This window comes from Coenobita brevimanus, chromosome 22 (assembly GCF_032717465.1).
Source record: "Coenobita brevimanus isolate Jiangsu-jjx chromosome 22, ASM3271746v2, whole genome shotgun sequence".
In the NCBI taxonomy this organism is placed as follows: Eukaryota; Metazoa; Arthropoda; class Malacostraca; order Decapoda; family Coenobitidae; genus Coenobita; species Coenobita brevimanus.
The window spans coordinates 4,509,070-4,521,951 of NC_136975.1; positions in this window are offsets into that span (position 1 = coordinate 4,509,070).

Consider the following 12,882-nt stretch of genomic DNA (forward strand, 5'->3'; position numbering starts at 1 on the left):
AAATAAATAAATAAATAAAGTGTACGCAAAAAGAATCCGTTTTCTCTCATAGCTCGCTCGCGTTAAAAAGGCTGGGGACGAGAGTATTCACGAAGCCCCGCCCCTCTGCAACCACGCCCCCCTCTGTGTCCCTGGAACCCCTCACTCACTTCCGCGCAGAGATGGAGTGAAGTGGTCGGGTCTGCTGTCTTCAGGGTAACGCTGTAGGTTTCGTGGCACTTTTTTCTTAGCGATTTATTTACACCCTGATGTTTTCCTTTGCGTTATCTGTATATTAGTAACGATACAGTTTGCCTGAATAACATAAGCGAGGGTGAAAAGGTGTAATATGCGGAATAAATCCTTGTGGAAGAGGTGTTAGGAAGTCTGCTGTGCTTATAATACGGGCCTAAATAATGACACCCAGATTTACCTCCATCCTTAACCCATACAACCAAAAGACATCATTGCAATTCTATTCTTGCTGACTTCAGATGATTTTATTCAGCTTATATATATATATATATATATATTTTTCCCCAACTGGAGGGATTTCAGTCTTCATTAAGCCTTTCATCACCAGACATCTTTCATAGGTCGAATGAAATCCCCTGGTGGTGGGGTAATTAAAAAAAAAAAAAAAAGTCTGATTAATGGGGCTAACTACTCGCTCATAAGACTGGGGTTGTCTGCTGAAAATCATATTACACCCTTTCACGACGAGAGGGAGCTGTTGAGGGTCGCCTTCACGTGGTAGCACAGATATAGCCGGTTGTTTCCGCTGCCCGGTTATACAAACTTCCTTCGGCTCCCTCCCTATCCCCCCCACAAGAGGATGGTGGAGTACAGAAGGGCAACCCCAACCTGCAGTCCACCATGTTCACGTTCAGATAAGCCCATGGTTGCAACTAGCCAACTACTGGTGCTGGTAGTACTACTAGGCCTACTACCGGTACTAGTAATACTTCTAGATTACTACTACTACTACTAAGCCTCCTCCTCCTCCTCCTCCTCCTCCTCCTACTACTACTACTACTACTACTACTACTACTGCTGCTGCTACTACTACTACTACTACTACTAGGCCTCCTCCGCCCTCTTTTCCTCTTCCTTCTCCTCCTTCTCCTCCTCCTCCTGTTCTTCTTCTTCCTCCTCCTCCTCCTCTACTTCCTCCTCCATCTCCTCCTCCTTCTCCTTATACTACTACTACTACTACTACTACTATGAGAGGCTTTCCCTGAGGTTATAATAGCTGCCGGTAGCTAGAAAGAGGTAACAAAAAGCCATCTGAGGGTGGGGGGGGATAATCACTTCAGCCCGACGACGCCATTTTAACTTTACTCTTACTCCCTTCAGACGATTTAATGCGGCCCCTCTCTCTCTCTCTCTCTCTCTCTCTCTCTCTCTCTCTCTCTCTCTCAGTACGAAAGAGTCTGCAAGCTGAATAAAATTGCAGAGGGAAAAACAAGAGTAAACTGCAAAATAACGTAATCTTATCGAAGGGCTTAATGGGGGTTGATTCTATGCATTTAAGCTGGACGGGTTTAAGATGAAGAAAATCGTCTTGAGGTGGCTAGAGTAATGTAATAAAGGCGCCATTGTTGTGAAGGGGTTGATAGAATTTTGGTACACACACACACACACACACAAACACACACACACACACACATATATATTCTGTCTGTCTATCAGTCTCTTCTCTCTCTCTCTCTCTCTCTCTCTCTCTCTCTCTCTCAAAATTCCTTATAGATCAATGTCCCTTGTAACACGTTAGGCAGTAATTAGTGGGAATACAATTACAGGCAACCGCTGATCTTGTATTGCAGGTGACCCGTGAAAGACTCAATTAACAAACTAATTAATATGGCCCTCACCTTTACCTGAGCAGCGGATATCATGAAAAAGGTATACATTTTTTTTTTTTGGTACTCCCCAAGTGGCAATGAGTCGTTTTATTGCGGTAATTAATTTCCCCTTTTCTTGATTAGGAACTTCAAATACGTATGGATTATAATCGAAAAGAATTTATGTAGTTATTTGGCACACCAGCTTCATATATCTAAAGGAATACTTGTGACAACCTAAGCCCATCATACAGACAGATGTAGGTATATCAGGTAATTAGATTAAGTTTCACTAGGAGGCTTCTCTGTTCATGCCTTACCGTCAGCCCTTCCACCAAGTTTGGCTAAAATAAGATTAAAACTGTCGAAGTCTGACCTATCCCTGTGACCCCTTTGACCAACGATAAAACCGAATCCCTTTTTCCTGCCTTGCTCTCAAGTCTTCCACCAAGTTTGGTCTAATCTGGATAAAAACTGCTTCAGTTGACCTTGCTGAGTCAGACTTTGATCTCAGCCCTGTCACCTTGATCTTTGACCTACTGTTCTAAATAAACACTAGATCAGTATCTTGGCTGATCTTCAAGTTTCCTCCAAGCATTCTTATAACCGATAAAAAACCGTTTTGAGTTTTTCACACACACACACACACACACACACACACACACACACACACACACGAAACTTGGGGCAAGCAATAAGGTGTAACAAAAAATACTGTAAAGTAGAAATATCAATACACGGTTATTAACAGCTGGAAGCTGTACGGAGTAAAATAATGATAAACAACGTGCACCATTGAGAAGCAGTATACATGGGAACATTTAGCAATGCAGCAGCAATAACAACCAGTGCACAATAACGAACACTGTCAGCAATCTTTACCGCAACTCAAACAAGGTGCTGGCTGTGAATGGATAAAGGAGTGGGCTGTGGTGTGGAAGAATACTGGAAGGGGCGGGTGGGATGGATTTAAGATGGTCTTTTTCCGCTTATGCTTAAAGCTGGGCTTTGCAAGCGTTATGGCGTGCGCGCCCCTGTACCTTATGTACGTGACTTAATTTGAACCTGCATCATCCCTACGTAGTAATCGCTACCGCGATGACATATACAGTATATATATATATATATATATATATATATATATATATATATATATATATATATATATATATATATATATATATATATATAACACCTTACAACTTTATTTCACGATATTATTTTATAGATAAAGCCTGAAAGAACATTACAAGGGAACATCAGTTTAATCCCTTGTATACGGTAACCCCTTTTTAAATGCGGAAGCATCTTTGGGAGCGGCCTGGTCAGTCACTGACACCTAAGGATTTTCACATACAACGTGCGTCCCTTTAACAAGGCCCCGTATGGTCCCGTATCGTTCTAGTGCTTCTGCACTTCGTCTTTAGGAAGCCATCAGAAAATTCTGATTCACTGCTGAAAAGTAGGAAATATATTCTGATATGAGGGAGTTGGATATGGCTTTATGTAACCTACCCAGTTCAGAGGGTATTCCCTACACCATCAGCATTATCTGCAGCAGTCACTAAGCGGAATATAATCGCCTGGCGCCAGCAAGAACTAAAAAAAAAAAAAAAACATCGCATGGAAGCAAGTAACGACAAGGGACGAAATACAGAACAGATAACATGGAGCAGGAAAAAGAATGAAGGGAGATGGCTGATGAGCAGAGGAAGAAGGGCGGAGGAAAGTCGATGGACAGAGGAGGATAGAGGGAGATGGATGGAGAAAAAAGGATGAAAGAAGGATAGAGGGAGGAGGGTGAGGGGAACAGGGTGAAGGGAATAGGATGCAGAGTGAAGGAAGACGAATGGAACAAGAATGATGGAAGAAGGGGGATGGAGGGAGAAGGATGGAGGCAGAAAAATGAGGAGTGAAGGATTTCGGGAAGAGGTAGAAGGATGGAGGGGAAAGAGATGAAGGGAAAAAGACTGATGGAGAGTGACAGAGAGCTAAGGGTGGAGGGAAAATGAAGGAGGAGGCAGACTGGAGGAAAGATGGAGGAAGAAAAAGGATGGAGGAAACAAACAGAGGGATGAAGGGAGCAAAGATTAGGATGGAAGAATAAGAAAAGAAAAAATGGAAGGAAATGGAAGAAGTAATGGAGAAAACAAAGAAATAGATGAAGGCAGCAGAGAAGGATGGAGGGAGTAGAGAGAACGATGGAAGAGGTAGAGAGAAGGAAAGAGAGAACAGAGAGGAAGATCGAAGGAGGAAAGAGAAAGATGGAGAAAGGAAAGAGAAAGATGGAAGGAGGAGAGAGAGGATCAGAGAGAACACTGAATTAAAGGAGGGAGGGAGAGAAAAATTCCCTAAAGTAACGGAAGCTGCTTAAAAAAAAAAAAAGTGGAAATATATTGGCTGAGAGAGAGAGAGAGAGAGAGAGAGAGAGAGAGAGAGAGAGAGAGAGAGAGAGAGAAGAGAAACTACGATGGAAAGCTGTATATTTTACTTTCCAACTACCACCAGACGATTTTATTCAACTTATAAGAAAAGTCTGTTACTGAGGAAGGTTTTTGAAGCCTCTACTTAGCCATTCCAGTTCGAACCGTCTCACACTAAGTTGAAAAAAATCGCTTGAAGATAGCACGATGAGAGAGCCGTTCTCGTGGTTCAGGGGATAAGGAAGAACAAGAAACCATGAAGAATGAGTTAGAGAACCAAATGAAGCAGTAGAGAACAAAGAATAAACAGTTTGGAATAAAAGGTTACCAGGAGCAACAAGATTTCCTCTGTAACATTCCTCTGTAACGTAAACCCAGTGTGCTAAAGCTGGAGTTGCCTTTTTTCAACAGCTCACCATCTCACCATCCTCCTTTTCGGGGATAGGGAGGTAGATGAGGGACGTTTGTATAGGTAGGCAGTGAATCTCCTCCCACCAGGTTATATCAATGCCACCACGTGAAGGCCTTCCTCTCCAGCACCACGGAAGGACAAAACAGGAAACGGCAGGAAACATGAATCCGATATGGAAAGAAAAGGTAAATCGAAAATATATCTAAGAAGAGGAAATAGAATCTGCAGAGAGTATCGTAACAGTAAGTAACAGGAAGTGCACCATAGGGAATATTAAAGCAACAGGAAAAAGAATGTAGGCAATATGAAGGAGGGATCACTAGGGTAACGGGAAGTAGACCAACTGTTAGTGCCGGTGACGAATATAAAGCAGTGCTGATAAGCATGAAAAGTCTGGATTCAAAGTTAATGAATGAGGGTGAGATCTGGAAGCTTCCGGTGTTGCTGTTTGCTGATGATACAGTACAGTATTGTTGAGTGAAGATGAATGGGAGTTGCAAGGTTTGGTGAATGAATTTGGGACAGTGTGTAGGAGGAGGAATCTGAAAGTTAATGTAAACAAAAGTAAAGTTATGGTGTTTGAGAGGAATGAAGTCACAGAGTGTGCAGTGAGGTTGGATGGTGAGGATATGGAGAATGTGAGTGCATTCAAGTACTTGGGTAGTGTGATGAGTAAGGATGGAACTTTGGGGGATGAAGTGCGTGAAAGGGTACAGGAGGGAAGGAAGGTTGTTGGTACACTGAAAGCAGTGATGAGAAATAGGGAGGTGAGTATGGAAGTTAAGAAGTCACTGCATGATAGTATTGTGATCCCTACCCTGACGTATGGAAGCGAGGCGTGGACCTTGCAAGAGGGGAACAAGTCAAGAGTGAGAGCAGTGGGAATGAGTTACTTGAGAGGAGCATGTGGAGTGTCGTGGAGGGACAGGTTGACGAATGAATAAGTGAAGGAACGTTGTGGTGTAGATGTGGATGTGGTTGAGAAGATTAGGAGAAATACACTGAGGTGGTTTGGACATGTGGAGAGAATGGAGAATGAAAGACTGACTAAGAGGGTGTATGTAGGTGAGGTGGAGCGAGGGAGAGGGAGGGGTAGACCGAGGATGAGGTGGAGGGATGGAGTTGAGAGGTATACGAGGGAGGGGATGGGGTGAATTGGGGGGATGGTAGTCAAATGGTGGGTGACAAAGCGACTTGGAGGAGTTTGGTCTGCGGCCACCCTTTGGGGGATTAGGGCGTCGGGCTATAGATAGATAGATAGATACACACACACACACACACACACACACACACACACACACACACACACACAAACTTGAGGAAGGAATAAGGTGCAACGGAAAGGAATTACATACCAAGACAAGGTAACAGACAGCTGGAAGGTGTATAGAGTAAAATAATAATAAACAATGTCCAGCAGTGGAAAGCAGTATACACAGGGACATTCAGTAGAGGGCATACCTCCGTTACAATGCTGAGTTGTGGTTTTGGATGGTATGATGTTTGCAGAGAATGGACGAGGCTGTATGATACCGTAATGATCGGAATCTACCAAGTTGTTTTATCTTATTCACTTTTACTATTTATTTATTTACCTCTTCTTCCATCCACCCATCATCCAATCCTACATTGCCCCATTATTTACCTCTTTATTTATTTGTTTACTTATTTATTTTCTTTTGGAACGTGGTAGACAAAGCGGAAGAAGGATCGTCTTCAAAGAATTAGCACGTGAGTTTAACCCGTACTTAGAACAGCAGGTTTTACTGACTTTTATCTCGTTTTCAGCTCTGATATACCCTGCTGACAAATTTATTTCTAGGAGCACTCGCCTGTTGCAGCAAAGAAAATATTGGTCACTTTCTATATGAGTTACATTCTGTCCGGGCACTTCAGACATGAGTTACGCCCTACACAGTTACATCCGACACAAGTTACTTCCTGCACAGTCCCTTCGTACATGAGTTGCGTCCTGCACAGTCTCTTCCGACACAAGTAACTTCCTGTACAGTTACTTCCGACACGGGTTACATACTGTCCAGACATTTTTTTTCAGCGTTACTTAGTGTTCAATACAGGAATGGTCTCTAGTTGCACCGTGTTTAGTCGCACGTTGCCTGGCTTTGGTGGCGATAGTCGTAGTGATGGAACTGATGGTGGTGGTGGTGGTGCTGGCTGTGATGATGGTGTTGGTTGTGGTAACTGGTGGTGGTGGTGGTGGTTGTGGTAACTGTGGTGGTGATGATGGTTGTACTGGTGGTGGTTGTGTAATGGTGGTGGTGGTGGTGGTGGTGATTGTGGTGTTAGTTTTGGTGGTGGCTGCGACGGTGACAGTGTTAGTAGTGCCCTTATTCTGTGTAGGTTACATTATTTACTATACACATGGTGATGGAAGAATTAATATTTTAACAGTAAAAAAGGAAGCAACGGGGGTGGTCTGGGTAGAGGAACCAGAATTAACAGAGTAAAGGAGGTGATTTGGGAGAAGGAAAAAGTTGACAGCGAAACGAGGTGCAGTTTGGGTCGAGGAATAATAATCAACAGGGCAACAGGAAGTAGTGTGAGTCAAGGAAAAATAACCAATAGAGCAACAGGAAGGAGTGTGGGCCAAGGAAAAATAATCAACAGAGCAACAGGGTCAAGGAAAAATAATCAACAGAGCAACAGGGTCAAGGAAAAATAATCAACAGAGCAACAGGGTCAAGGAAAAATAATCAACAGAGCAACAGGGTCAAGGAAAAATAATCAACAGAGCAACAGGGTCAAGGAAAAATAATCAACAGAGCAACAGGAAGGAGTGTGGGCCAAGGAAAAATAATCAACAGAGCAACAGGGTAAAGGAAAAATAATCAACAGAGCAACAGGAAGGAGTGTGGGTCAAGGAAATGTAATCAACAGAGCAACAGGAAGCAGGGTGGGCCAAGGAAAAATATTCAACACAACAACAGGAAGGAGTGTGGATCAAGGAACGGGAGGCAGTTATGGGAACGTAAAAAGATAAATGAAGCAGGAATAAGCAACAGAAAACAACGGGAAGCAGTGCAGAACAGAATTAATAATCAGAAAATACTTAAAAACAAGGCAACAGTAAAAGAGAGCAACAGAAGGAATCAATCAGCTATGCCTAAATCAACGGTAGAGCCCCAACGGAAAGGAAAAAAGGTCAAAGAAAGGCAAAAAGAGGAACAGGAAACAAAAACATGAAAGAACAGGAAGCAGCAACAGGAAGCAACAGAGAGGAAGCAACAACAGAGAGGAACGGGAAGCATCAAAAGGAAGCTACAGAGAGGAACAGAAAGCAATAAAAGAGAGGACTATGAGGCAACAAGAGGAAGCCAAAAAAAGGAACAAGAAGCAACAATAGGAAGTTATAGAGAGGAATAGGAAGCAGCAACAGGAAGTTACGGAGAAGAACAGAATGCAGCAACAGGAAACTACAGAGAGGAACAGAAAGCAATAACAGATAGGTATATGAGGCAACAAGAGTAAGCCAAAGAAAGGAACAGGAAACAGCAACAGAAAGGATAAGAATGCAACAAGTGGAAGCCATAGAAAGGTACAGGAATCAGCAACAAAGAGGAACAAAAGCTACAAGATGACTCGGGAGAAACAGGAAGAAGGAAGAGAGAGGAACTGAAAACAACAAGAGGACGCCATAGAAAAGAACAGTAATCAGCAACAGGGAGGGACAGAAGGCTACAAGAAGAAGCAACAGAGGAGAGCAGGAAGCAGTAACAGAAAGGAACAAGCAACAAGAACAACAGAAAAGGAGAGGAAGCCCCAACATTAAATCAGCATTAGCAGTGACCCTAGGGAGGCAAGAGACATGTAATAGTGTCCCCCCCCAACCCCTCCCATCCCGCCCCCAGGCACATGAGTCGAGATGTAAACACGGGCGCTCCCTGACTCCGCCTCTCGCTACTCTTTCATTCACGGCGCCTCTAAAGACTCACTCGCCCAGCAAATCGCAAAAAGGAGCCGCACTTTTGTACTGTAGGATGAAGCCGGGAGGGGAGGGAGGTAAGGGAGGGGGTCTGTGTGAAATTTGCTGGGGGAGGGAGAGGTAGGGAGGTGTGGGGACGAGTTGGGATAGGGAAAGGAAGGAAGGAGAGGGAAGGGGTGTGTGTGAAGTGGAGAAGGGATATGGAGGGGTAACGACGGGCTGGGATAGGGAGAGGAAGGGAGGAGATGAAGGAGGTTCTCTATGAAATATGGAGAGGTAGGGGGGGGTAGGGACGAGTTGGGGTAGGGAGAGGAAGGAAGGAGAGGGAAGGGGGGTCGGTGTGAAACACAGAGAGGTTTGGGGGAGGGAGTGGGGAGGGGAGTGTGTTTATCAAGGGGTAGCTAAGGGTGGGTAAATTCAATAGGGGTGAGGGGCGGTGGAAGGGGAAGTGGTGGTGGTGAAGGGGGCGACAATCACCACACAGCGTCGCCAGGAAGCTGAATTGTGGGTTTGGTATCCCAGCTGGAGAGGATTATCATTTTTCTTTTGGATTTAACACTTGTATATACGGCAACTCAATGAACTTCCACTAGGCACTTAAATATTATGCTGATATTACACTAACTTAGCCTAATACTACCATCTCTCCCTTTTGAATGTTGATGTGTAACAACTGATAACACTTGAATGTGTTAATCACGAAGAAGTGTTATTGAAAGGATGTAGAACCGTAGCATTGTCCTTTTCCGCCACGAAGCTACATGAAATAAGCTGCAAGAAGACGAAAATCTGGGTTAAGTTGGAGTAAATAGTTAATTCGTAGTAATGTTTTCGCTTCTAATTACACCACTGTATCTTTGGCAATTATTTCAGTTGCCGTATATATGATCAAGGTTTGGAAAGTGTGGACATTAAGCTACTCTGATGGACACCATACTCGAACGAAACGCGTAGTATATAACAAAAATTTGAAATCCTTGTTTACTTTTATATACTTTCACCGCAGTTTTACCCATGTTTAGGTACTGAAGAGGGACGCCTTCTCGCGGTGGCAGCACCGCTAAGTCTAGGCGGAGAAGCTGTCCGTTATAAAAAGTTCCTCAATCCCTTTCTTGTCCTCAGAAAGGAGGATGGTGGTGTGGATGAAGAGCAGTTTCGGCCTGCAGTCCACCAGGTTGACGTTCAGTTGAGCCTGGGGTTGCAACTATGTCTACTATTACTAAACATTACTACTACCCATGTTTAAATGCTGATAAACTGTATAAAGAATTGACATTTTTACTCCTGGATTAAAAAAAAAAAGCACACCATGAAACATCTGTGGCAAACTGTGTGTGTGTCGGCAACAACTGAGTGTGTGTGTATAATAGCGATCAGTGGGTATTTGTGTATGTGTGAGTGTGCGTGTAAGTCTATAATAACGTGTATGTGTGTGTGTGTGTGTGTGTGTGTGTGTGTGTGTGTGTGTGTGTGTGTGTGTGTGTGTGTGTGTGTGTGTGTGTGTGAGAGAGAGTGAGAGAGCTGGTCAGTAAGGACAAGAGGTGGAGGTAAATCCGCAAGTGAACTGTGAGGAACCCGCGACTTGGCTCCAATTTCACAGGGCAACGCCACCGTAGCACACACAACGCCCAGCCTTTGGAAACTCCCGCCATTCTCCTCATCCTCTCTTTTCAGGCCCATTTCTCTCCCATTTCTGTCTCTTCCCTGTCCCGTCTTTTATATATTTCGTTTTCCTTGTGTCTCTTTTCCTGCGTCTCTGATATCTCTTACTCTTTTCCTTATTCGTTTCTTTTATAATACTATGTTTTCTGTGTGTTTTCATTCGTGCATCTTTCACGTAACACTTCTGTCTTTTCCCCAGTCCCTTTCTGCTAAATACTCTCTCTCTCTCTCTCTAATGAATTGCACCTTTTCCCAGCCTTTTCTAATTATTTGCCAGCCTCTGAAGTACTGTATGTGACTTTTGTTCTGTTTCGTCCCCCTATGCGAGTATATATCCTGCAGTATCCCAAGTTTCTCCTCTGCTAATGTGATAGTTTATGCAGCTTTCTTCTCTCATCCGTTTCCGTTTTTAATTGCATTTTGTTTTCTGTTTCGTCTCTCTACATGAGGGTTGCATCGCGTAGAAAGCAGCTAAGACTGAAACAATATACACGGAAAAAGGACAAATGCAGAGTACTGGATCCTCTACTTTGCATTTGGCTCTTCTCCGTGTATAGGGGTGGCATCCTACTCTTCGTTTCTTTCGGTTTCTCAGGCAAATTTCTTCTGCTATTCTTTTCAGTGTCTGCATTAGTTTCTTTGCTTTATTTCCCTGTACTTGCTTATTCTCTTTTTATAACTCCATTTTTTTATTTTATTCGTGTGGCAACTTAGGCAGCTTCTTTTTTTTCCATCCTTCTTGGTTTTTGTAATATTCTCCTTTGTCCATCTAAAAGAGTTTATTATCCTACTTTTCTTTTCCTTCGTTAACTCACTAAACTTCTTTCTTCCATCTTTTTTCTTTTCTTTTTTTTCAATTTCTGTATTACCTTTCTTTGTTCCACTTACACGAGTTAATTTCTTATTCTTCTTTTCCTTTGTTATCTCACTCCCCTTCTCCCCTTCTTCCTTTTCATTGTTTCTATGTAATTTTCTCTCATTTTCCTCCTTCTGGCTGATGTGAAGTTTAGTGCGTTAAGTTTTTGTGTTTGTCTTTTTTTCTTCTTGTAATCTCTGGTATACGACGGAAATTTTCTGCTCTCATGCTGCCAGGATCGGTTTCTCTAATCAGTCAATCAATCAGTCAGTCAGTCAGTCTGACAGTGAATTAACCAGTCAATCAAGCAGTCATTCACTTAGTCAATCTTTCAATCAGCCAGCCAATCAACCAATCACTTATTAATCAGTCAGTTAATCAGTCAATTAATCAGTCAGTTATTATTAAGTCAGTTAATCAGTCAATCAATCAATCAATTATTAATCAATCAACCAACCAACCAACACAGCACCTCATACTATTAAGCACATTATGGAAAACTGCATTGCACACAATCACCTACGCCAACAACACAACATACACTCCTTGAGAGCTCTGAGAGAAACCCCGGTCTCGGCCATGGCCTTCCTTAGGGACTCCGGGCTGTTCGGCCAGACTGCCTTGGGAACAACTACTTCTACCAACCAATCAAGCAATCAGTTCCCCTAGGTACTCAGACGTGCCTCTTTTCAGTGCCTCCCTCAATGGCCTCTTCGCCACGGCCCCAGCTCTCCTCAATCTCTGTGCAGGATCTAACGCTCTCACTTTGTACCGCCAGTGTTGTGAAGCTCCTCACTGGCTCGTATTCCTGGAGATATCGTAACACCTTTTTCAATGGTGATTTATTTTGCCTGTTGCACCTAAATATGGTCCTGTATGTTGCGGATGCAAGCCGTGTTGATATAAATAGGTGTATATATATATATATATATATATATATATATATATATATATAACGATGTACAAGGTAGCATGCAAAACAAATCGCCAAAGTAGAAATGGTGCGAAATCTCCAACACTGCGGTTCATTGTTTATAATTCCCACGAACTTTATACAAACAAGACTGGTGCTCTTTTCGTATAATTTGTGGGAACTGTTGATATTTTTCGTAACGGTGGTATTCGCGTTGCTTTCTTTGAGACTGAGAGGTTTGTTTATCAGCTTTTTCTGTGTATTGATTCCCGACTGGCCTTCAGTGATGTTCTGCACAATGGTCGGGTTTGTAGTGAATGGTAAATCATCATCATCATCGCGACCACTTTTTACCACATAACGATGAGATGAGGTTAAATCATGAAGGCAAGTAAACAAGCTGGTAGGCGACGATGGCCAGCTCTCAGTGGGCCGTTGAGGTTCAGCCTGTAGACACAAAGGAGGGCCCTCATCTAGTTAGAGTCTAAAAAACCATCTCTCGCTTCTCTTTGGACGCAAACTAAACCACTCAGACAACAGAAATAACTCGATATATGCATACACACGTGAAAATTTTTCATAATACTTTTTTTTTTAATGAAATCTCCCATATTATATACTTACAGTATTTTGTTTACGATACACATATCCAGTCATTTCAAACCATTTCAGCACCAATGAAATTTTTTTGGGAGTGAAAATAAGGATATTTCTTAGTGTGACGCTCTTTCGCTCTTCTGCCTGGTTTTCACTGGCGTGTACATGGTCATTTTGTGCACTTTTTCACTCTTCATTGTGAGGCACGGGATGCGTTTAGGAAGCTAAAAATTGCACTGCCAGGTGTGCCCGA